General features: G+C 40.1%; 1 long non-coding RNA gene across 1 annotated transcript in view; it reads right to left on the reverse strand.

The window, feature by feature from the left end:
• The window catches only part of LOC140507261 (uncharacterized), a 69,603-nt gene extending 44,265 nt beyond the window's left edge, over nucleotides 1-25,338 (reverse strand). Inside the window, exon 1 of the long non-coding RNA XR_011968270.1 lies at nucleotides 25,160-25,338. This is a non-coding gene — a long non-coding RNA (uncharacterized lncRNA). The remainder of the gene's footprint in view (nucleotides 1-25,159) is intronic.
• Between the last annotated feature and the right edge of the window lie 39 nt (nucleotides 25,339-25,377).

Here is a 25,377-nt window from a genome sequence, read left to right on the forward strand (position 1 = left end):
CAACCTTTCAGTTTCAAGGGAGAGAGTTCTTGATGCCTGTTCTAATGCAGGGATTCCATGTATGGAATAAGGAAACAAAGGAATTCCACTCCCATGTTGTTTTACAGGTTCTGGATGGTGACTCCATTACCAGTGGAAAAGATCTTTCCTCTTTTTTTCTGCTTGTGCCATTATGCTCTCAAGTTTCTAGTGGACTTTCTCCCTCCCAGTCTTATAGTGTGGTTGAAGATTGATACCGATGGAAGCAAAGAAGTGATTCCACAGACACAATATCAATCCGAGGAAAATGAGGAATACTTATTAGTGTCACACACACAAAAATGCCCCAGAGAGTCCCCAGAGAGCTTCATATAGGGGGCAGTCATTTTGCAGCATGCTCAAATGCATCCTTGTATGCTACTGGGGTAGTTGCTGGATGGTAGCTAACACCCCAAAGCTCCCATTAAAAACACCAGCTGCTATGCCACTGTGGGTTAAGTTAGCAAGAAAAACATAATTTGGAGTAGTCCGATTATCAGAAGTAGTACATACCTAAGTACAGTGGCACAAATAAAAGCATCTTCTTTAGAAGTATGTGGGCACAAGATAGTCTAAGTGCAATTCCAAATGGTACCCAAATTTAGAGTAGCATTAATTCCCTTCTCTCTTTTAAAATGAAATGGGAAACTGGGTAAGGGTGATAATATTGGCAGTGCAATATTCCTGCTTTTGTGGACAATGGTAGAGCCATTAAGAGCCACGAGGAAGTAGATATTCCCCATATCAGCCTACGGGGTTGTCCACGTAGGGTTTTAATCCTTTTCTATTATACAGGACATTGCTAGCAGAAAAGGGGTGGAGGATGGGAAGGCCTTCAAGTAGAGGGCGTGTACTGTCATTTCCGTCAATTTGCAGTCCCCCACCTTCACCTGCCCGGGTTGTGGAATGGTCTCCTCATTATGGAAAGGACCATTCATGGATCTCAGTCTCCCTGATGCATGATAGCAAATGCAATGGCCAGGATGTCCATTAGCTTTAAAGTAATACAGAGCACTTCCCACTTCCTATGGATGTTGCTAACGGTATCAACCCTTTTCCAATCCTCTTGTGAGGAGTGTACAGGAGGAACTCAGCTTGGGATAGAAAACATAAAATCAGCAATGAATAATGTGGTTAGGATAGGGCCAGGGAATAAGGCAGAGCAATATGGTGACATGCTTAATATCAGTCCTTGTATAAAGGGCAGGCTTTACATGGGAATGATGATTCCAGAAATCCTTTTCCCCACTCTTAATTGCTGTTGGAGTGGGCAGTAGCACCTGCAATGGGCCTTCCCAAGCCAGCTGGGTCTTGTGGGTCCTTTGAAAATTTCTGTTGTAGATCTTATCTGTGGATCAGAACTGGGGAGTGACAAGTTCAATGGTCCAGTCTGCTGCACATTGCTCTCCTGCATCATGAGTTCTCACAACCTGATTTGTAGTTCCTGTATACAAGAAGCAAGAGAGGTGTCTCCTCCTAATAGAGATAAAGGAAAAGGTCATACTTGGGGCAAGGGGTGTGTGCCTGAAGAGCATTTCCAAAGGAGATGTATATAATTGTTCTGATCTGCTGTGCAGATAGAGCAAAGCCAGAGGAAGTGCATCGAACCACTTTAGATAGGTTTCAGCAAATACCTTGCCAATCAGTTTGAAGTTCTTTGTTCACTTGGTTTTAAGTTCCTCTGGTCCAACCTGACCAGAGCTTTGGGGGTTTTAAGATGTGTGAAATTTCAGGACCACCCCTAGGCAAGAGTAAATCTGGCATAGGACAGAATTGATAAAGGAGGTACTTCTATCATAATTAATGTGGGATGGAGGGTCAAAATGGGGAATAATCTCTCTAAGGAGAACCTTTATAACAAATCCAGTCCCAGAGCTAGGAAAGGCCTCAGTTAACTGGTCAACCAGGCAGACTTTAAAGTGGCCAGACAGGCATATAGATAAAATCAATCTGCAAATGCTCAAAAGGTTTGTACACCAGAGAGATGCCCACTATAGGCAGTGGCAAGGAAGGCATGCTGATTAAATGTTCAGCAAGTGGGACAGGAGACACATCCATGGGCAGCTGCAGGGTAATGTCTAACCCTAACCCTAAACCCTCCTGACCCATCCACAATCCTTCATGAAGGCCTTTGCTATGGACAGATAGACTCACCCGGTGATAGAAGCTCTAGTTTGCCTTCCACAGTCACCCAGACCCCAGCAACATGTTTAGCCCAAAAATATTCTTCCTACTTTGTGGTCTCAGTCACTGCGTGCAAGAGAAAGGTCATCAGAAGGGGAGAAAAAAATAGATGTAGGTCGCTCTGGGGCAGCAAGTTTCATGGCAGGTGTCAGCACATCCCTCATGAAAAAAGATCTGTTCCATGGGTTTGGGCAGGAAAATGGGCAATGGTCAGGGCATTGGGATGCCTCAAGGAAGGTGTGTAGCAGCCAACAACTTCATCTTCAGATGTATGATTGTTAAAATCTACTGTCCCCCGCACCATCAAGACTAAGGGAACACAGCCCTCTCCATCTCTTCTTCAATATCCTTTATCCAGGGAGGCCACTGATGGTATTTTAAAGTCCTTTTGAGATCCTCAAGAGCAGAGACATACTGCTGATCAAGCTGCAAAGGTTCTGGAACAGTTTTTATTTTTATTTTTAATTTAGTTAATTTATTTCTTTTTAGTTTTCAACAATTCCTTCCATAAGTTTTAAATTTTCTTCCCCTTCCTCCCCAAGATGGCATGTAATCTTATATGGGTTCTACACATACATTCTTATTAAACACATTTTCACATTATTCATGTTACATAGAAGAATTAAAACAAATGAGAGAAACCATGAGAAAAAACAAAACAAAATGTAACACAAGAGAAAGTAGTCTGCTTCATTCTGCGTTCCAATTCCATAGTTCTTTCTCTGGATGTGGAAGGCATTTTGCCTCAAGAGTCCTTTGGGAATGTTTTAGGTCCTTGCATTGCTGTGAAGGGCTAAGTCTATCAGAAACAGTCCTCGCATGCTTGGTTGTTACTGTCTATAACGTGCAACATTCTTTAGTTAGAGAAATAAAGGGTTTACTGATCATACCAAAGGATGGGGTCTTCTGTCAATAATATCTAGTTCCCCAGAGGATTTTGTGCAGTTTTCTTTTGTTTGTGCCAATAGAGAGCTTTTGTAAGACCTGTGGGTTGCAACAGATAAAATGAAACGAAGACACTCTTCCTGGGGGAAGCACCACTGAACGTTTGCTAGAGTACCCTCTTAGATGGAGTTGAGAAAGGTGATGACTGTCATCCTGCCAAACCTCAACATTGGGTGCTACCACTAGAAAGTCATCAAAATAGTGGATTAAAGTCAAGCCTTTGACAGTGATGGAAGCTAGGTCTTGCTGTAGGATTCAAGAAAACATGGTAGGGCTTTCTATCCTTGTGGTAAAAGTGTTCATATTCATTGTGTGTTCTTCCAGGTGAAGACAAACAGATACTAAGGATCTAAGTGAATTGGAATGCTAAAAGAAAAAAAAACAAAGGCTGAGCAGAGTTCTATTACAATCCGACAGCCTCACAAGGAATTGAGGAAATAATGATAGCAGGGTTGAGCACCACTGAATGTCTGGCTGTAATATGTTCATTTATAGGGCACAAGTCTTGTAGAAAGCAATAAACAGATTTGTCATCTGGACCTGGCTTAGGTTTCTTAACTGAGAAGATCAGTGTATTGAAAGGCAATGTGCAAGGCACAATGATATCTTGGTCTCTTAAAGAGTCAATAATGGGTCTGATACCTTCAATGGCCTCCCTGGACAAAAGATATTGAGAAATGGATGGGGGCGGTCCTCCCTTAGTCTTGATGGTGATGGTGACAGCAGATCTTTAAAATTCTACATCTGATGATGAAGTCACCCCTGGTGAATCAGTGATGTCAGATGGAATTCCTGGACTATCATCAGGGGTTTCTTGGGCATTCTGAACAAATACTGGAAAAAAGAGAGGGAGTCCTTAGGGAATTGCAAGGACAGAGATCCATCAGGCAAATAGGAAATGGCAATCCTAAGTTTACAGAGGAGATCCCAGCTCAACAGGTTTACAGAGGATTGGGGAGTGAGAAGGAAGGAGTGTGTAGCAGAAAGTGGACCAATGGATACCATGCGATGAGATAATTTTGGAACACCCTGAAGTTTTCCCACATTATTCAGAAATCCAAGAGAGGTAGAGTTAGAGTCTAGTTTACTCATTAAACCCTAATTAGAAGCTCCAGTATCTAGTAAGTAATCCTAGGTTCTATCACCAACTTTAAGGATGACATGGGGTTTACCACTGATGGGAAGGGGCATCACTAGGATGGCTGAGCAAGGATATCAGGATCAGGGAAAACAAAAGAGCCCCCTCCCAAATCCTTAGCCCCTTCCCTCCTGTGCACCTTCATGCAGCAGAATTTCCCTGGGTCTTTCTCAGCCCATAATTACTTTTACTCCCAAGGTCCCATTTTTTCCTTTCTTTCTACATTCTTGGGCAACATGGCCCTTCTTGTGACAGTAAAAACATCTGTGCAATTCTCAGGTTTCTGTTATGGCCTGTGCAAAGGCAAGGAGGATGGTGGTTTGGTCCTTCGATTTAGACTCCTCTCCCTCCTCATTTTTTCCTCCATGAACAGACTGGACAATGCTTTTAAATTCACCTATAGACTTTTCAGGCCATCTAGGGGGATTCTTATGAAAGTACTTTCTTGTTTATGACTCAGAGTGAGTGACAAAGGCCAGTTTATAATTCTTGCATCTCACAGGTTGAGTGGAGCTAGGTCCACATACCATTTAGCACTTTTATATAATTTATTATAAAAATGGTTAGAGGTTTCATTTTCTTCTTGAATTGTCTCTTGGTATTTACTCCTATTTTCAGAGCAGACAGCCAAGCCTCCAATCCTCTAATTAAGTACTATCTAGCCTGAAGTAACCTGGTATGAACAGGAAGAGTACTGAGATTCCATTGCGCATGCATCCTGTAATGGGCAATTTGGGAGACCCAAAGGGCTAGGACTCCCTTATCCCCTCTCCCCAAGCCAAAGCTTGCTGATTTTTAGCTCCAATAATGGCAGTTCTTACACTAGGGAGAGAAAGATTTCCATCAGGATCACCACATTCCCCCCAGGTGAGATTATAACCTTTAAAGATGGCCTGAAATTGGGTTATGACTGTGTCCCTTCTCCAGGTATAAAGCTCAGGGCAACTAGAAAGGATGACGATTCCAAATCATGACCAGACTATATTCTTGAAGAGGGAAGACACAAGTTGTGGGCCTGTCTTGCTCAAGAGAAATTAGATCTCCAGCTAATTCAGGGAAATAAGATATGGTACAGAGGGAAGGGAAGGGAAGAAGAGGTGCCAGCTGCAGAGGAATGAATAGTCAAAAGGGGTTGTAAAAGAGCAGGAGAGGGAGTAGGCAAAATGGGACAAAGAGAAGATACACACACAGGTATGTCAGGCATATGCCATCAGGAAGGTCAGCCCAACAGAACCAGAATTCCGTCTGGCTTGGATGTCTATCTCCTATGGCTAGCTTTAGATCCTTTAATTTACAATACTCAAAAGCACCAAATTAAGGCCAAAATTAATTATCAGCTGAATATGTCACAGTTTTAGATCAAATTTCACATGACCTAATGGTGCACTTCTTGGTCATTCCTGGCTCAACTGAAAGCTTCCCTGGTCGCATTCTATAAGAACTTTTCCAGGGGTTGAGGGGAGAAATTTTCTTCACTATGCTATTACTGGATCCCATAATTCCCTTAAAAGGACTTCCCCAACAGTGTGGAAGCTTATCTTAGCTTGGAGATCAAGGGGAAGTCCGATCTCCAGGATAGCCTTCTGTAGAGAAATTCTTCAGTGAGAAAAACAAACAGGGTTCTCTAAGGAGTTCCTTGGCAAGTGTGTCCCTGTGACCAGGGCCCCGTCTCAGCTTCTTATTACAAGTACTTCTATGATAACTGAGGAAACAAAATCCAGACTATGTAATTTATGAGCAGGGCATGCAGTTGCAGAACAAATCAGATCCGAGGCCCCTCAGCAGGAGCAAAGACCCTGAACAGAGATTTAAAAGCACAGTTACTATTTTTAATATTCTAAGATCTAGGGACTTTCCACAGTCCAGCTAGGGATTCTGACTGGTTTCATCCCCCAGCTAGTAACACAATGATAAATGATTCCCCCCAACAGGAAAACTAAACTTAGGAAAATGAGATTTAACTCTAGCAGCTGTACAAAATGGCAGTGACAGCTCAAAATGAGATTGATTTGGTTCCTTCAATTGGAATGCTACAACACCAGAAGCCACAGGTGTTATTTGTTTATATGGAAAAATCAACCCCTACAAATCTTGCCAAACAAAACAGAGGTACCTGTGGAGAGGAGCAGCGGATTGCACATCTGCTGGAGTTATCTAAGTGCTTCAAGGAGTATGCACGTAATGAATATAAGTGGCAAGAGATGGTAGCTATGAAGTTGGCTGGGCTCCAGAGAGTTCCAGGATGCTAGGAAGAGATAATACTTGGAGTAAGCTATGTAGTTTGGTTTTTGAAAACAGAGGAAGTGCTGGGAAGGTCAGGAGATGCCAAGGTACTGGGGCCATGGTGCTTCCTGAGGCTCTACCCTGGTGAAATCATTGTGGTGTATGTACGTTTGTTTACTGGTAAACCCTGGTCAGGGTTTTGTAGTTTGGTTGCATATAAGTATATGGGTCTGCACTTGAAATCAGGAAGGTTAACTTGGGTCTAAATTCAGAGCATATACAGGTTTTCTGTTTGCTTACTGTGTGGTGGAGAAAAGCATTTTGGTTTTTCTCATTAATTAATTTTTAGTTTTCAACATTCACATCCATAAGATTTTCAGTTCTAAATTTTCTCCCCCTCCCTCTTCTCCTTGCTCCCCAAGATGGCATATAATCTGATATAGGCTCTACATATACATTCATATCAAACATATTTTCACATTAGACATCTTGTAAAGAAGAATTAGAACCAATGGGAGGAACCACAAGAAAGAAGAAAGAGAGAGAGAGAGAGAGAGCAAATAGAATGTTTCAATCTACATTCAGACTCCAAAGTTCTTTCTCTGGATGTGGATAGCATTTTCCATTATGAGTCTTTTGGAGTTGTCTTAGATCCTTGGATTGCTGAGAAGAGCTAAGTCTATCAAAGTTAGTCATCACACAATGTGGCTATTACTGTGTACAAAGCTCTCCTGGTTCTGCTCATTTCACTCAGCATCAATTCATACAAGTCTTTCCAGTTTTTTCTGAAGTCCACTGGCTGGTCATTTCTTATAGCACAATAGTATTCATATACCACAACTTGTTCAGCCATTCCCCAATTGGTGAGCATCCTCTCAATTTGCAATTCTGGGCCACCACAAAAAGAACTGCTACAAATATTCTTGTACATTTTTATGATCTCTTTGTCATACAACCCTAGAAGCAGTATTGCTGGATCAAAGAGTAAGCACATTTTTATTCCCTTTGGGCATAATTCCAAATTGTTTTCCAGAATGGTTGGATCAGTTCACAGCTCCACCAATAATGCATTAGTGTTCCAGTCTGCACACATCTTCTGTAACATTTATCATTTTCCTGTTTTGTCAATTTAGCCAATCTGACAGATGTGATATGGTACCTCAGAGTTGTTTTGATTTTTTTTAATTTTTTTAAGTTAATTTATTTGTTTTCCATGTTCTACAATTACTTCTATAAGTCTTAGATTTTCTCCCCCTCCATCCCCAAGAAGGCAAGCAATCTTATATGGGTTCCACACATACATTCTTATTAAATACATTTTCACATGAGTCATGTTGCAAAGAAGAATTCAAATGAATGGGAGAAACCATGAGAAAAAAGAAACAAAACAAAACATAGCACAAGAGAAAATAGCCTGCTTCATTCTGCAATCCAGTTCCATAGTTCTTCCTCTGAGTGTGGATGGCATTTTGCCTCAAGAGTTCTTTGGGAATGCTTTAGATCCTTGCATTGCTGTGAAGGGCTAAGTCTATCAGAAACAGTCCTCGCACGCTTGGCTGTTACTGCGTACAACATTCTCCTGGTTCTGCTTGATTTGCATTTCTCTAATCAATAGTGATTTAGAGCATTTGAGAAAAGATTTTTAGTTTGCTGTGAAGCCAGAACTGAGCATTGCATACAAAGGGCTACAACAGAAAACTTGGCCTCTCTTTCTGTCCTTTTGTTCTTGAGGTATAAGGATGGGTTCCAAATCTCTAGAGTAGATGTAGGGGGTGCCTTTCCTTCCCTCTGTGAGGCTGGGCCAGGAGTGCATGGCCTCCTAGGTAAGCCAATACATTGTCTCTATGTCTTTCTTTCCTTTTGACAGAGAGGCTTGCGATATCTTGAAAGGTCAGTAGAGCCACCATAGCTCCAGGAAATTGGAAGCCATACCAGAATTTTCTGACAGCCCAGCCTAGTGTGCACTGAAAGCTTGGGAGGAATATTCATTCCAATAGCCTGGCCACTATGTTATACCTAAAATTGAACTTGCTGGGGTAAGTGCTCATAGCAGCTACTTTAAATTTCAGCTCCTTATCCCCAGAAACCTTGGTACAGGGTACAGGGAAGAGTATGCCCCGGTTTTTTGGGGGAAAATTTTTTTTATACTTTGGCTCTTGATATATTTTTTCAGCACATATTCCCTTGTAAAATCTAATTGATGATAATTGGTTAGACGATATTACAAAAGTTAACTGATATTAAATATCTACATGGTATTGAAGGGACTGGTGATTAATATTGGGAAGAACACAACAGGATAGAGACTTGAACCATAGCATTAGACTAAGAATCACCACAACCCCTTAGGGCTACCCTTAGAACCCTGAGGAGAAAATATAGCCAGCTGTGCTCAGGGCTCCTGACTTGCTAGTGGGAGTTGAGATGATACCCCCCTCCCTAGAGTACATATGGGTCACAAATGCAGCTCATATATAGATATTGCAGATCTCAAATAAAATACTTCTCCAGAATCCTTAAGACAGTCCTCGAGGTCATCCTGATGGGGTGCTTGGGTACATGTACTTGGGCCCCAATTCTAAAATCACAGTTCTCTTTAAAAATCACATTTCTTCCTGCCTCAAAATGCTATTCCAGGAAGTTTCTCCTCAGCACAAGGACATAGCCTACCCCAGCAACAACCATGTTATCTCCCTTCCTGCTGTAGCCAGCTGCACCTATAGAACTTATTAGTATGATTCAGCTATGTACTGGCTGAACGGGCTGTACACTGGGTCATAACAACATTTACTAGTAACTGACCAATCATATGTATCCTAGACTTAATGACATGACTTGCACTTGACTTTGTTTTGAGTGAGGGAGGGTTGTGCAGGTCACCAGCCTCACTTCTCCTCCAGAGCCATCTGAATTCAGTGACCAGATATTCAGCAGGATGACTGGAGATGGCCCAGGATGAGGCAATTGGGGTTAAGTGACTTGCCCAAGGTCACGCGGCTAGTGAGTGTCAAGTGCCTGAGGTAATATTTGAACTCAGGTCCTCCTGACTCCTGCACTGGTGCTCTATCTACCTAGCTGCCCATTCTAGACTTAGACATACATGTACTCCCTTGCATTTATCTTGCCTAACAACACATTGATGAGAGCAACCTGGTATTTCTGAGCCAGCCCTGATAGTTAGTTGACTTAGTGACATTTCAGGCATAAAACCACACCTCCAGGTAGCCACTGCACCCCCCTCCGGCTATTTCCCAATGAACTCTGGGTAAAATAGCTGCACAGTAGATACCAAAAGTTCATGTTCCTTTAAGAACTGAAACACCTTAACGACTCCCAAATCCCACCCCAAAACACCTACTTAGCATATTTGGCACATTTCCTATAGAATATCCTATATAAATTTACCTGTAACCCCTCTAAGGTTGCAGGTTCCCTAAGAACTCTTGCCTACTGAAAAGAGTAATAAATCTTTACCTTGGCCTCAAAAATGCTTGAGTCCATGAATTCCTTCCAGGTTACCTGTCCCTGGTATCCCAGTATTTGGGAGGGGGTCTCATCCCCCTTCCAGCTGTCATCAATCCTCTGAAAGTGGAGCTAATAAAAGTTGGCATAGTCAGAGCCAAGATGGTGGAGTAGAAGGACAGATCTGTAAAAGCTACCCCCATAGCCCATAAAAAACCTGTAAAAAATGACTCTAAACAAATTCTAGAGCAGCAGAAACCACAAAATGATAGAGTGAAAGATATTTCCAGCCCAAGGCAGCCTGGAAGGCTGACAGGAAAGGTCTATTGCACCAGGCAAGGAGCGCAGCCCACGGAGCAAGGACCAGCAGGGACTGGACCAGAGCAGGCTGGGGCATGGAATCCTGAACAGTAGTTGTGGTTCCCAGATCCCTCAACCCACAAATGCCAAAGACAGCTTCAAAGGTCAGTGAGAAAGCTTTTTCACCTGGGGGAGAAGGGAGCAGAATCCTCCCCTAGTCCTGGTCTGAGGTGCAGCAGCAGCATCCATTTTTGGAGCCCTCGGGCTGAAGAACCTGGGGGAAGTGAGCCGCTGATCTAGGTCTCAGTCCTGAATGGCAGTCCTGGGGTGAAGAAGAGTGCGGTCATGGTGGAGCTGGTGGAGGCTCTGGAGAGGGAATCCTGCTTACAGACCACAGCTCAGGCAAAGGAAAGAGTAAACTCCTCTCTCTGATTGTGCCACCTTGCAGGAACTGAGAGCATAACAGTTCCCTAGAGTATACCCTCCTCTTGACAAAGAATCAAAAGTCAAGTAACTGGCTGGGAAAATGCCCAAAAAAAGGGAAAAAAAATAAGACTACAGGAGGTTACTTTCTTGGTGAACAGGTATTTTCTTCCATCCTTTCAGATGAGGGTGAACAATGCATATCATTAGAGGAAGATATAAATGTCAAGGCTTCCACATTCAAAACCTCCAAAATAAATATGCAGTAGTCTCAGGCCATGGAAGAGCCCAAAAAGGATTTTGAAAATCAAGTAAGAGAAGTGGAGGAAAAATTGGGAAGAGAAATGAGAGCGATCCAAGAAAATCATGAAAAGCAAGTCAACAACTTGCTAAACGAGACCCCAAAAAATGTTGAGGAAAATAACACCCTTAAAAATAGACTAATTCAAATGCCAAAAGAGGCCCAAAAAGCCAATATGGAGAAGAATGCTTTAAAAAGCAGAATTAGTCAAATGGAAAAGGAGATTCAAAAGCTCACTGAAGAAAAGAGTTCTTTAAAAATTAGAATGGAACAGATGGAGGCTAATGACTTTATGAGAAACCGAGAAATCACAAAACCAAACCAAAAGAATGAAAAAATGGAAGATAATGTGAAATATCTCATTGGAAAAACAACTGACCTAGAAAATAGATCCAGGAGAGACAATTAAAAAATTATGGGACTGCCTGAAAGCCATGATCAAAAAAAGAGCCTAGATAACATCTTTCATGAAATTATCAAGGAAAACTGCCCTGATATTCTAGAACCAGAGGGTAAAATAAATATTGAAAGAAACTGTTGGTCACCTCCTGAAAGAGATCCAAAAAGAGAAACTTCTAGGGATATTGTAGCCAAATTCCAGAGCTCCAAGGTCAAGGAGAAAATATTGCAAGCAGCTAGAAAGAAACAATTCGAGTATTGTGAAAATATCATCAGGATAACACAAGATCTAGCAGCTTCTACATTAAGGGATCAAAGGACTTGGAATATGATATTCCAGAAGTCAAAGGAACTAGGATTAAAACCAAGAATCCCCTACCCAGAAAACCTGAGTATAAATACTTCAGGGAAAAATGGTAATGGGGTACAGAAATCTATCTTGCCCTACAAGAAAAGAGAGAAGATGGGGATAAGGGAAAGGAGGGGTGTGATAGAAGGGAGGGCAGATTGGGGGAAGGGGTAGTCAGAATGCATGGTGTTCCAGGGTGGGGGGAGGGGAGAGAGGGGGAAAAAATTTGGAACTCAAAATTTTGTGGAAATGAATGTTGAAAACTAAAAATAAATAAATAAACATTAAAAAAAAACGAACAAAGGACAAACAAAAAAAAAAGTTGACATACAATGAGCGAGGTCAGCCATAGGCAGAAGTAATTCAAACTAGGAGATGGTTTGTAAATATGTTGCTGATTAGGTGAGAGTGATGTCCAAGTGTAAACAAGAAATAAAGATGTTTTCCCAAGCTCACCAAGAAGATGAAGACAGAAGTAATGTGAATTAAACTGTGACCTAATTAATATGTTCAAACTAGTTTGACAAAAATACAACTAAATTTAAAAGAGAAGTGGTTAACTGTGAAAAGAAAAAGACTATCTCCTAACAGGGTCTGGAAGAGGAGCAATGATGACCTTCTCCACATACATGAGAAAAGGTGACCTGATCATCACACAGAAAATCCTCAAATTGGAAAGGGCCATTTCATTGAACCATGGTAACTTAGAGTCTTTTGAGAGGAAAGTGAGGCCCAAAGGAGTTACATGGCTTGTCTAGGGCAACACAAGAATTATCTAAACTGGAATTAAAATCCAGAACTTTTGACACCAAATTCTTTCACCATGCTATTTGCCTTTCAATTCACATCTATTTCCTTTTTCTCTCCTTATATGCTCATTGAATGATCTGTTTTGAAACGAGAACTCCTGTGTGAGTACACCCACCAATTAGTTGGAAATATTTCTGGTTAATTACCTTTGTAAGTTGCTGCTTAGGTCAGGAGATCTTAACCTTTATTGTGCCTGGGATACTTCTGATAGTCAGGTAGAGTCTTTTCACTCCAATTTCATTACCCTTTCCCTCTGCACAAATCAATGCAGCCATGTTTTTGAAAATGTATTTTAGTTTGTTGTGGGTCCAAGTCTATGATTTCATTCATATAGGGAACTCCTGGGATGGAAATTCCCAATAGCAATATAAACCTGCAACTCCTCTGTAACTTACAGTTGTAGAAAGTTGTCTGGGTCACTATGAGATAAATGCTCTATCTGTCTATGATCATACTGATGGAATCCTAATAAAGCTGTCCCCAGCCCTAACATTCTAACTTCCTTATAGGCTCCACTGAACAGCAGGCCCACTGCACCTACCTAGCCACTCACAGCTCCCCCCTCCACACACACGCACTCAATATTCTAACTTCTTCATATATGCCCCACTGCTCGCTAGAACAACAGATGTGTCCATGAACTCATATTTCTCACAGAAACAGCAGATGTGTCCATGCACTCAACTACAACCACATACATCCAGTCTTAGACAGGACCATACTACTCAACCAATGAGAAATCAGCACCACCTGGATGCCCAAACAGGATGTGAACCCCAAAATAATAGAAGGGACTTTCACTAAGTAGGTGACTGCACAGTAATAGTAAATAACTGACCTAGAGAGAACTTATGATGTAGAGAGGCTTATTATAATATCATTATCATACATGCATATCCCCCAAATGGGTTTTTTCTGTATGCATTGTGAGTAATCGCATGCACAGCTTCACTGTGACTGGGATCCCTCTCCTATTACCTAATCCTTTAATAAACCCCTCTTTGCCTTTTTAATATTCATAATTTCTGTTATGTAACTGCTTTTCTACCCAATAAAAATCCCTCTTGCTTTCCCTCAAGCTGCTGGTTCCTCTTGGAATTGAGCCCACTTCAGGAGAAGCATCACTCTCAATAAATGCCTATACTTGGATTAGTGGTGATCTGACTGAATTCTTTGAGAAGGTTCCACCACAACACATCCTGAAACTTCAATAACGCAGTTATTATGGGGACTTGAACTGGGGTCCTGCAAATGTGGAGGCTGGCCCACTGGCCATTTAACCGTACTGACTGCTGCTAACCACCACAGCCCACGTGGAACAGCTTTCCAACCTCCAAGCCCCAGCCCATGTCTTCAATTGTTTTCGTGTTCCTCTTCCTGTCCTGCTGCTGTCTCACATGATGCCTCTTACAGGACAGCCTCCTCTAGTCATAATTCCCCAAACTTCTCCCATTAACTCAGTTGTCCTTTTGCAATCACACATCAGCCTACAAATCTTTATATGATTCTCCACAAGGTTCTATCTCTTTGGTACCCTTGAAATGGTTTCTTTTCACTCCCATTTACTTGAACTGTCTTTATAGGATGTCTCAAAAGTCTTATTTCAGTTTTCAGCTATAAAAACTTCTACTGGCTTTCCAAAAGTGTTGGTGCAGTTTTAATTTGTCTTGGATCTTGCTTTTTGATTTGAGATTTTTTTTTCACAGTTAACTATTTCTTTTAAATTTAGATGTATTTTGTTCATGAAAAAGCTTTAAAATTTCTTTTATCAAAATTAGCTGTTTTTTGTAATTACCTATTTAATTTGTTTGGTTCATATTTGCTCACTACCCACAGCTGTGAAACACTACTTGTAATATATGCATACTTATGTTCTGCTTTTCTTTTAACTTTTTAATGGCAAGATCTTTAATATTCAAATCTAGTATTCATTTTGAATTTATTGTGGTACAAGAATAAGATGTTACTCTAACCTGGAGCAGGGTGAAGTGGGGGGGGGGGGGGTGGTTCTTGACCTGCAGTCTGTGTACTTGTGTTTTAAAAAAAAAATTAGATAACCATATTTCAATATGGTTTCCTTTATAATCACACACACACACACACACACACACACGTATATATTTTAAAGCATTATTCTGAGAAGGAGTTCACGGGCTTCATCAGATTGCCCGAATGGTCCATGACACAACAAATGGTTAAAGATCCTTGATCTAAATCTAATGTCTGTTTTCCAGCAGGTCTCTCCAAGGTCATTTATGTTTTTAGGTTTGTCAAATGCTAGGATATTGAGTTCAGTTATTTCTGATTCTCCCTTGTCTAGTCTGTTCCATTGACCTTTTTTCATATTTTTAAACTAGTACCAAAATGATTTTGCTGATTATAGCCCTACAATGTAGTTTGAAGTGTGGAAGTCTGATTCTTTCTCAACTACTACTAATTTTCATCACTTCATTTGCTATTTTAGGGCTTAGTTTTGTCCAAATAAATTTTGTTATTTTATCTAACACTCTAAAGGATTCCTTTGGTTGTGACACTTGTGAATCAACTTTGATAATATTGTCATTTTTATTATATTTTATTTATATTCATCGTATCATACTGTATCGTATTACATATATAATATCATATTGACATTGCCCTATCATCAGCACCAAGTGTTTCTACGTGCTTTTCAGTTACCCTTTATTTCTTTCAGAAGACTTTTCTAATTGTAACTGTACAGGTATCAAGTGGGCTTTAGGTAGACTATGCCCAGATATTGCATGCATTTTGTGGTTATTTTGAATGGTATGTCTCATATTTATTGGCTCTTGGATTTTGCTATTATGCTACTTAAATTCTATTGTATCTCAAACTTTATTAAAAGCTATTTTCTAAATTTGTTTTTTTGCTGATTCCCTGTGATTTTCTAAGTAAGCCACCATCTTCAGCTTTTGTCTCCTCTTTACCTAACTTCATGGTTTTACTTGGACTCTTGTCTTATAGCTACCATTTCTAAAATAGTCAGATAATAGTGGCTAAAGAAATCATCTCTTACATTTATTGGGAAAGCTTTTAGTATTTCCACATTTTTTTACAGCTTTTGGCTTGAGAATCTTTACCATATTAAAAAGTATTTTATTTGTGTGTATACTTTGTAGTTTTAGCATAAAAGCGTATTTTGTCAAAGGTTTTTTCACATCTACTGAGAAACATGTAGGTGGGGATATATTTATTTTTCAATATTGTTTTCCTAATGTTGAAGCATCTTATATTCTTGCTATAAATATAAGTTGCTTGCGGTAGGTGATTTTTTTCAATGGATTACCGTAGTCATTTTCATCAAGATGTTATTTTAAAATGTTGAATTGATACTCATTAGCAATAATGACTTATGGCTGTCTTTATTTGCTTCATTTTATGATCATAAATCTAGAATCAGAAAGGTCTTCAGAACCCCCATTTTAGGTATAGGTAATATCTTCATTTCATAAAAAGAAGTTGAAGTCTTCCTTTGTCAGTTTTGAAAAATAATCTGTCTAGTATAGGAATTAGTTGTTCTTTTAAAAGTTAGATAGAATTCTCCTGTTATTCTATCTGAAACAAGATTCCCGCCCCTGCTCCCTCCGTACATCTTTGGCATCCCTATCACCTCCCCCTGCTCATTCAATTTCCTTTTCTGAAATTGGATAATTCAAGATCTCTATTTGGTGTTTTGTTCATTTGGGCATTTTTACTTTTGTAAGTAATCCTCTAGTCTATTTAACTATTCAGTTTTTTTAGCATATCACTATGTAATAGTGTAGTATTCATTCTTTGTAGCAATAGTAATTATTCTTTTTTCTGAGTAATAGTAATTATGTTTTTCTGTTTGCTATAATTTTACCTTGTTTGCTTATTTTTAAGTTTTGTTTTCTCACCACCTTTTATAACCCGCCAGACTAAAGATTCATTCGTTTTGTTAGTTCCTTTTAAAGCACCAGTTTTAATTTTTATGAGTTCTATAGTATTTTAGGTTTTTCATTTATATATTTTCTTTAATTTTAAAGATTTCCTCTGCTTTACTTATTTCGTGCTTATTTGTTGGCATTCTAATTTCTAAATGCATTCTTTAGTCCTCTTTTTCCATTTTGTTCATGTGTATTTTGGGAGAGGTATACATTTTCCTCTGAGGTCTGGTTAAGCTATATTCCAGAAAATCTTTATCATAATGGTCTTTCACATAATTTTCTGTGATATGTTCTTTTACCCTGTTCCTTTCCTGGCTCTCCTCCTTTCCTTCTACGGTTAGACTGAATCACTTTTCTACAGGATTGGGGGAGAGGATGAGTACTGTAAGATGTCTAGACAATATCCCTGCAGCCTTGTGGACCTCAAACCTTGGGGTCAGAGGCCCACCTTAGCTATAAATCAGTCCAATTCCCCTTCTCTTCTCAGTGATTGAGGAAAATCAGTGTAAAGGTAGGGGAGTGGAGAGAGGATGAGGTGTGTGTGACAAATCTTTGCAGGAGGTGCATCTGCATGGAGGTTTCATGCTGGTTTGCAGATTCCTGCCAGAAGCCTGGAGATTGGTGGGGCAAGAGGGCTGAATGAATTCTTTACAGAAGAGCAGTTTCTGGGGTTAATTCAAAAGATTTTTACTTTGACAGAGTTCTATCTTGTCTATTTGTTTGAGCTGTAATTAGTCTGCACCTGGTGCGTATTACTCCTCAGAACTGCTTTTGAGAGAAAGAGGGAACCACAGAAAATGACAACTCAGCCATCCTGTTGATCACATGACCCTAAAAGTTCCATTTTGCCTTTTAAACAGAATACAGAAAACAAGGCTCTTCAGTTAAGATAGTTCCTTTTACTGACATGTTAGTTCCTTTTACTAGACAGCCATGGCAGTGTTGGTGAATGAAGTTAGGGAGGCTTGGAACAGCTTTTCTAAACTACATCAGATGCAAAGCAAACTCTATTTGGAGGTGGATAACCAGGGTTTGAAACTTGGTTTTGATTATTCATGGCTTGAACCTCAATTTGCTTATCTAAGAAAAAGAAGGTTGGACTGGGTGTCCCTTCCCCTCCTCTACCCCAGTTCTAAACTTTTTGATTTTATTAAAAACCGTAAGAACTGTGGCCTTTTAAATCCTCAGTTTGCTTTAAAGAGCGTGTGACTAAAGATACATTTTTTTCCTTACCACCCTGGTAATTACAGGTAAGTCCTTACCTGCTTTGGGCCTTGGGTCCCGTAAAATGAAGGAGTTGGATTAAATGACCACTAAGGAGGAATATGCTGGTAAATGTTTAACAAGCAGCTCTGTATGTGTGTGGGGGTGGGAAATGGAGGTGTGACAGACAAGAAAAATTTGTGAGTTTAGTCTGCATTATTAACATTTTTCTACATCACTTTCTTAGGTCTACACAAAGAACCAAATAATAATCCAACCCTGATTTGCAGTGTTTGTCGTTTGCTGAGGTGTAAATGATCATGAGAACGTAGTCCTTGGCTCTCACAACCGTATCCATAGGAGGCTGGCTCCGGTGCATCCCTGACCCCCTGGTCCTAAGATTCTATGCCGCTCTCTCATGCTGATATTTGCTTGAATAAGTTGGTTACCATTGCGCTGCTTTTAAATATTTTGCCTTTGTCATACAAATGGAATTTGTAACAGTTTTAATAATTATCATGTTACATACTTTATTTGGTCACTAATGCTTCATGCTACCTGGTACAATTTTGGCTAGTTATTGTTATCATTTATACTATCAGAAAGCAATATATGCACAGATTGTGGGCCAGGCTGCACACCACTGAGGAGCATGTCCACAAGTCCTGCCAAACTGTACAGGGTCACCCTGAAGAAAAAGAGGAAAAGTCCAAAAGGAATCAACGCCCAGAGACTGGCAGCATGTGTCACCTACCTCTAAATATCTGTGCTGCCAAATTGGCTTTCCCCACTCAATTCACATTTATGTATCTTAAACAAATGGATGCCAAATTTTAGGGAGGACATTGAGTAGAGCACATCCAGAGGAGGTAAACAATTGGACAGAACCGGCCTCTACCTGTGGGTAGCTGGAGCCAGACAGAGCAGGCTAGAGACTGGAGAGTCAGGAATAAAACAGAAGTTTAATTTCCAAGTAAGGGAAATGACTTCTAAGTAAGAAAGCATGTGCCAGGCCCTAGCTCTAGTGGGACACCGCTTTGGTGTTATTCCAGTGGCTGTGCAGTGAGCTGTACCCCTGACAAAGAGGAATATCAGGAGCAGTATGACGAGTTTGATTCATAGCAGGGCTTCATGACCAGAACATGGGATGCAGCAGGTGCTTGTCTGAGCTCAGAAAACACTTGGTGTTGGTCAAAGCAATACAATAATTACATGAAACAATTATGGAAATTCTCTGTGGCTGAGATCATGCAGAGGGTGAGTGCAAAGGACTGCTGTTATGCCAAGCTCAGGACACAGCCTGCTTGCTGGGCTTGAGCCCTGGAAAAGAGAGTCTCCCAATATTTTGACATTTCCCCCTTTTGGCCAAAGGGAGGGGATCTGAAAGAACCCCTACCCTTCTGACCAATAAAGGAGAGTCAGGTATGAGCCAAGATGCCACGACAGGCTAATTGCTCCAGGATGAGATGTTGCCCATAGGGTTAGTTCATTGAGGGGATCTATGGGGAAGTATGTCCCAGGTATCACTGCAATAGGGCAAAGAGCCTAAGCAGATAGAGTAATAGGTCTTGTCTAGAGCTTGTTGCTTGCAAGCAGTGAAGGAGGGACAAGAACGCAGAGAGAGAAAATGCTAACACATACTTGAATCAGGGCCTTGGTGGTTAGGCACCTAACAAAAGGGAAATGGAAAAAAAATAATAGGACAGTATACTCAGCCTTGTCTGGATTCTTGGGACAGCAGTCTTGTCTGGATGTTGGCTGCTTCTGGGTTCATGCTAGATGAACTTTGACATCCCTGAAGGGTTCTGCTGCCCACTCAAGAGGAGGGGCTTTCTTCAGATGATCCAGGAGTCCACACACACAAGTTCTACAGAAGTGGAAGTAGTGAGAAGGACCTGGTAGGGACCCTTAGAGAAAACTCCATGCATCAAGCTCTGAATCTAAGTTTCTGCTCAGCATAACATCAGCCCTTAGTTAAAAGTCTCTAAACAGCACATAGAGATGATCCAGTTTCCCAGCCACGTGGGGTAGGTACAAACAATACAGTAAGTTTTTCTCACAATTGTCATAATTGTACAATTGTATTGAGTCAGGGACAGAGCAAACTACTCTCACAAGGGACTAGTCCTCAGAAGGAAGATTTACAAGTCACCAAGATAACCAAGAAAACTTAAATGTGAACATCTTTAAAACAAAAGATCAAAGCAATATAATGGTTGTCACAAATATTAATTAACATCAAATTTCCTTGTATTCTAGTAACCCATTCTCAACATCCATTCAACCACACATTTTGAGTCCCAGATATAGTTATATGGTGCCTAGATATCTTTTCTTGGACAATGGGTCTTTTCTCAGGACAGCTCTGAAGGGGTTTCTGTTTCTCTGGTTTCAAATCTAGAAGTTCCTGGATATTTCTGCTAGTAACATATTTGGTTCTCCAATTTTGCAGCTTCAGAGAATTTCAGTTCATATACCATTTGCTGTTTTCTATCCTTACCTAAATCCTGTACCTAATATAAGATTCTTTTTTAAAATGTATGAGGGTCCAAATGCAAAATGAATTCTTCTGCCTTTTAAAATTATCAGATAGATATTTTAATAATAGGAAAATATCTTCACTTTCTTTACCATTATCAATAAAATTTATGTGTAAAATACTTAATCTAATTTTGAGAACATATCTAAAACATACTCAAAACCTGAATTTTCCTGACAGATTATGTACATCATATATAAGCCAAAGGAAGCCAATCATATACATCTGTGTATAGCTCCTAGAAAAAATAGTCTAAGACTGTTTCTTTTCTCAAAATTTGATATTCCATTTATTTAGAAAGCTTTTTACATTCCATTTTTGTCTTATTACTTTGTCTAATCATTTTCTGCTTGGCAGGATATCATTCCTATATTATAATTTGACCACAAACACAGGTTAAAATTGTACGATATTCATATTTGCATCCTATTACAGTAACTCAGAGATGTTCTAGTATCAGTCTTGTTTGATAGATTTAGTATAATATTTGCAAAACTTCTTGATTATAGGAATTTGCTATAAAAGAAGGACATAGTTATAACAATGTTATATATTAGAATAGGAGGAAAACCTCCCTTAGCTCTCTGATTCCAGACAGGAGTCATATCTGACAGATAATCATGTAGTCACAGGGTGTTAAAAGCAAGGCTCGGGATTAACTAGGTAGAGAAATTTCCTTTTCAGAAAGTAAATAGCACAATGGGGAAATAGAGTCAGGGGGAATCCTACCCAGGCCACGCCAAAGTCATCCCCAAAACTTTTCCCAAGCATGGATATCTACTTTTAACAGTTTCCAGACTGCAGCACATGCTATTTTCTACTATTGGCTTCATGACAATTCAGACAATTAATTCAAACTATCCCTGTGACCAAAGCTCAAAGCAATAGTGAATTATAGTCCCAGGAATTTTTACCTTAAATAGCAAAATTTTACTAACCACAACTTAGGGCTTGGACATCTTTCCAGATGTTTCCCTAACAGTTAATATTGCATTAATCCTTTACTTATACATTAAAACTAACCATATTCTGGGGCTTCAGACATACAGAAAATACCTGAAAGTTGACTTATCATTAATTATTGAAGCAACATCTTTAAACCACACTATACACTATCTGCTTTATAACAAGCTGTACCTCATTAAATATTTAAGTTTACAAATGTTTATTATTATCACATCCCTTTAAAAGTCTAATTCATGTATAACAATATCCAGATTAAAAAGTTGCTTTGTCTAATAGAATTTCTGTTACAATGGTCTCCCAAATTTCACAATATAAGAGAATTTAAAAATACAATAACACAAACAATAAACTTCAGAAGACATCAATTGCATTTCCAAATTATCACACATAAAAATCATTGATTTTATTGCCTTTGACATTTTAAACCCATTTTAGAATTATCAGGTACAGAATAATTACATTCAGTTAAAGAAATAATAATGTAGTGCTTAGCATATGGCAGTTGGGAGATTATTAAGCACTTTACAATCATAATATTATTTTGATCTTTGTAACAATCCTGGAAGATAGGTACCACTCTTATTTTTTTCTTTGCAGATCAGGAAACTGGGGCAAACAGAGATAAGATAACTTGGCTGAGATTACACCCAGGACATAATTCAAGTTTCCCTATATTTTTCCAGCATTTTTTTCTCAACACTTATATTTGGGAATTTGATCTGGGATGAAAGGGGTTAATAGGAAGAGGGTTTCTGACCTGGGGGAGTCACAAGAGTTTCTTTGGTTTAAACAATCTTTTCTCTTTAATGGTCAGAAATGTCAAGGAAGAGTTAAAAGAGGTTCCTGTAAAGTGCAAACCATTTACGTATTTTTTCTTTCTTCATTCTGGGATTACTTCCAAACTAGCTGTGTTTCTTTGTTGCCCTACAGCAATGAACCTATTAATCTTGGCATTTACTTTTAAAACTTTTATAAAATCTAATCCTTATTTTTCCTTAAAACAGATTTTAGAGTGGTACCCTAAAATGTACTAAGATATTTCAGAAGGGAGTAAGCTGCTGGAATTACCTTGCAGGGTCCCAGAAGTTCTCCCCTACAATCTTAAAGTGATTAATTTCCAAACTCCATAATCTACCAAAATGTTTTTAGCAATGCTACTTGATTCTCTGACTTGATTTCTGTAATTCCAACAAAACCAAAGTTGAAATGATATCAAGAAGTGTCTTGCAGAATTTTTTTTCTCTTTTTTATAACAGAAAATCTAATCTGCAGAAACCCTAAAGTGGGAGTTAGTACTGCTTACTGGTACAATTTCTTCAACTATGGAAGTTCATTAATCTTTCCCAGCGTTCTAAACTCTCTGGGAACAGCCCTTAGAAGTTTTCCTGACTGGTTGCATTTTAAATCTTTCAAGCTAACAGAATCTGGCTCACAACACAAATACAAGAGATATTTGACATTTTACAGACACAGACACAGAGAAAATGACAAGACAGATACAGATAATTTTTAAAATGTGCACAGGTACAATCCATACAGAGGCACACAGTACGGAGGCATACAGTTTCAACTTTACAAAGGTGTACAGTTTAAAAAACAGCAGAGGCATGCAGAGGAAGAAGAGGCACGCAGTTACAATTTTACAGAAGTGTTCCTTAAAAACAAGCACAAGAACAACCCAGAGGCACACAGTGAGGCCAATTAACAACTGAAGAAAGGATGTCCTTGGCAGAGTAATCCAAGATGAACCAGATCACCCGAGGGCACTAACGTTTTCCTCAAAAAGAATGGTGAGCTCAACCAAGTGGGAGCTTGGAGGATTGAAGCAGGGACAAGGGCAGAGGATCCATCAGACCAGTGAGGGGCGGGGCAGGCTCTGAAGAAAGAAATCTCTGGTGGTACCTAGTCTTTTTCCACTGGTACTACTGAGTCCAGTGGCCCAGTTCTGTTTTCCATCCCACTACTGCCACCAATTAATGTCAACTGGACTAAACCAGCCTCTAACCTGTGGATACAAAGCAGTCTAGAGACAGAAGAGTGAGGAATGAAACAGAAGTTTCATTCCAAAGTGAGGGAAATGATTTCTAAGTAAAAACACATGTGCTATGGACTGGCTGGGTGAGGGAGGGAGGGGGACCCTCTTTAATGCGGCCAAATCTCCATAGTTATACCAGTGGCTGTGCAGTGAGCTGTAGCCCTGACAATGAGGGGTAAGAGCAACAACGTGACAAGTATGATTCATAGCAGGGCTTCAGGATCAGAACGTGGATACTGTAGGTGCTTGTGCTGGTCAAAGTGATACAAGAATGACAGGAGATAGTTCTGGGATTTTGCTGTGGCTGAGATCATCCAGAGAGTGAGCACAAAGGATTGTTATGCCAAACTTAGGACACAGCGCTAGAAAACAGGCTGTCTTCTAATATCTTGACACAAGACAGTGAGAGTGAGACAGAGAGAGAGAGACAGAGAGAGAGACAGAGAAAGACAGACAGACACACAGACAGAGACCATGTCATTGAAAGAACTGCTGATATTTAGCCAAGAGAATATGTACTTGGGTCATAGTCTAGGCCTTATCTTGCTCTTTAACTCTAGTCACCCAGATTTTCAAGTTTGGAATTATTCTGGACTCTTCAACTCTGCATCTTCCCCCAATACCCAGGTGTGATGGGAATAGCACTTATTTTGTGTAGTCATGGATGGTTAAAGAAACTCTGTAAGTTTCCATTTGGCCCTACCAACAATAATTGGCAGAGTAGTTATTTTGAAGTAGCCATACTAACTCTTAAGGACTCACAAATATTCATTCCCATAACACATTGACCCTGATTAGCTCTCACAGCTGTGACCTAGACAGGGGGCTTTCCTCCCATCTCCATTTGAATAGAGATATGGAGAGGGGTGGACTCACTGAGGTCTCCTGGCATAAAAACAACAATGGCTGATGATATCCAGCAACCTCTTATATATCTGATGCTCCCCTCCACCTGCCAAGCCTACTGTGTCTCAGGTATATGACCTCTAGTCCCCTCATGGTCTCCTAGTTAGCATAACCTAAGCCTCAGGGTAAAGCCTTGGCCATTGACCTAAGGGGACTCATTCCAAGTTCCCCAAAGATACAAAGAACTAAGCAGTTCCGATAACTAACTAGGTCGGGGTTTTCAAGGAAGTCCTAAATTTAGGTGAAGCAGGAACATTACTGCCCCAATCCCAGATACCATGATATAGTTTCACTAATACCTTATGTTAAGAGCCACACCTCCATTTCTCATAGAAGATGATGGCATCACTCTCCACCTACAAAACTAACCCAGTACCTCCTCCTGTTATACAGAGATCACCTACTTGTGTGGGTAGTCATATGCTCCCAGAGAACCCCATGTCCCACTCCAGGTTGGCCTTCTCAGACCTATATAGTGATACAGCTGAGAATACCAATCACTAAAGCTTGATCCCACTCACGTGGGCTTCTAGAAGGCAATATCTAATTGCTCCTGACAAATGTTCATAAGTGGAAGTAGGGAGTACAGTACAAATTCAATTTGCCAAATTCACGTTTTAAGAATTCTCTCCCTTTTCTTGCTAATCTCCTCTAGGGAAACCAATATGAGAGGGAATTCATCTGTATGAGGCTAGGTCAGGATTGGGGAACCTGCAACCTCGAAGCCACATGTGGCCCTCTGGGTGTTCAAGTGCTGCCCTTTGATGGCATCCAACTAAGTCAAAAGGCTGCACTTGGGAACCACGTGTGGCCTTGAGGCTGCAGGTTTCCCAGCCCTGTGCTAGGTTATATTGAACTCCTCATCTTAGTTACCTAAAATATACAAAGAAAAGACTTCATCTAGGGTCTCTAACTAATTTAACTGGTTCTGCGAAAGTAAATCTTCTCTGAGCAGCCCAAGACCATGGAACTCTGAGGTGCCAGCTGCTGTCATCAGACCATACCCTCATTAACCACTATTGTACTTACCAGTAAGTTGTTTTTTAAGTTTCTGCATCCTTCCAAGTGAAGTCTTGCATGCTCCTGTGTTAGGCAAATCATGCAGGTAATGTGGGTGAGTTGGTTGGGATAAAAACCAAAGAAGTCTGGGGTTCTCCTACCCTTAGTGACAGTTCCCAGTTCTCCTCCCCCATAGCCCAAACTGCCAGTGAAATTTAATACATAATGTAGTCTCATCCCTCTGGGTC

Source organism: Notamacropus eugenii, chromosome 5 (assembly GCF_028372415.1).
Source record: "Notamacropus eugenii isolate mMacEug1 chromosome 5, mMacEug1.pri_v2, whole genome shotgun sequence".
NCBI lineage: Eukaryota > Metazoa > Chordata > Mammalia > Diprotodontia > Macropodidae > Notamacropus > Notamacropus eugenii.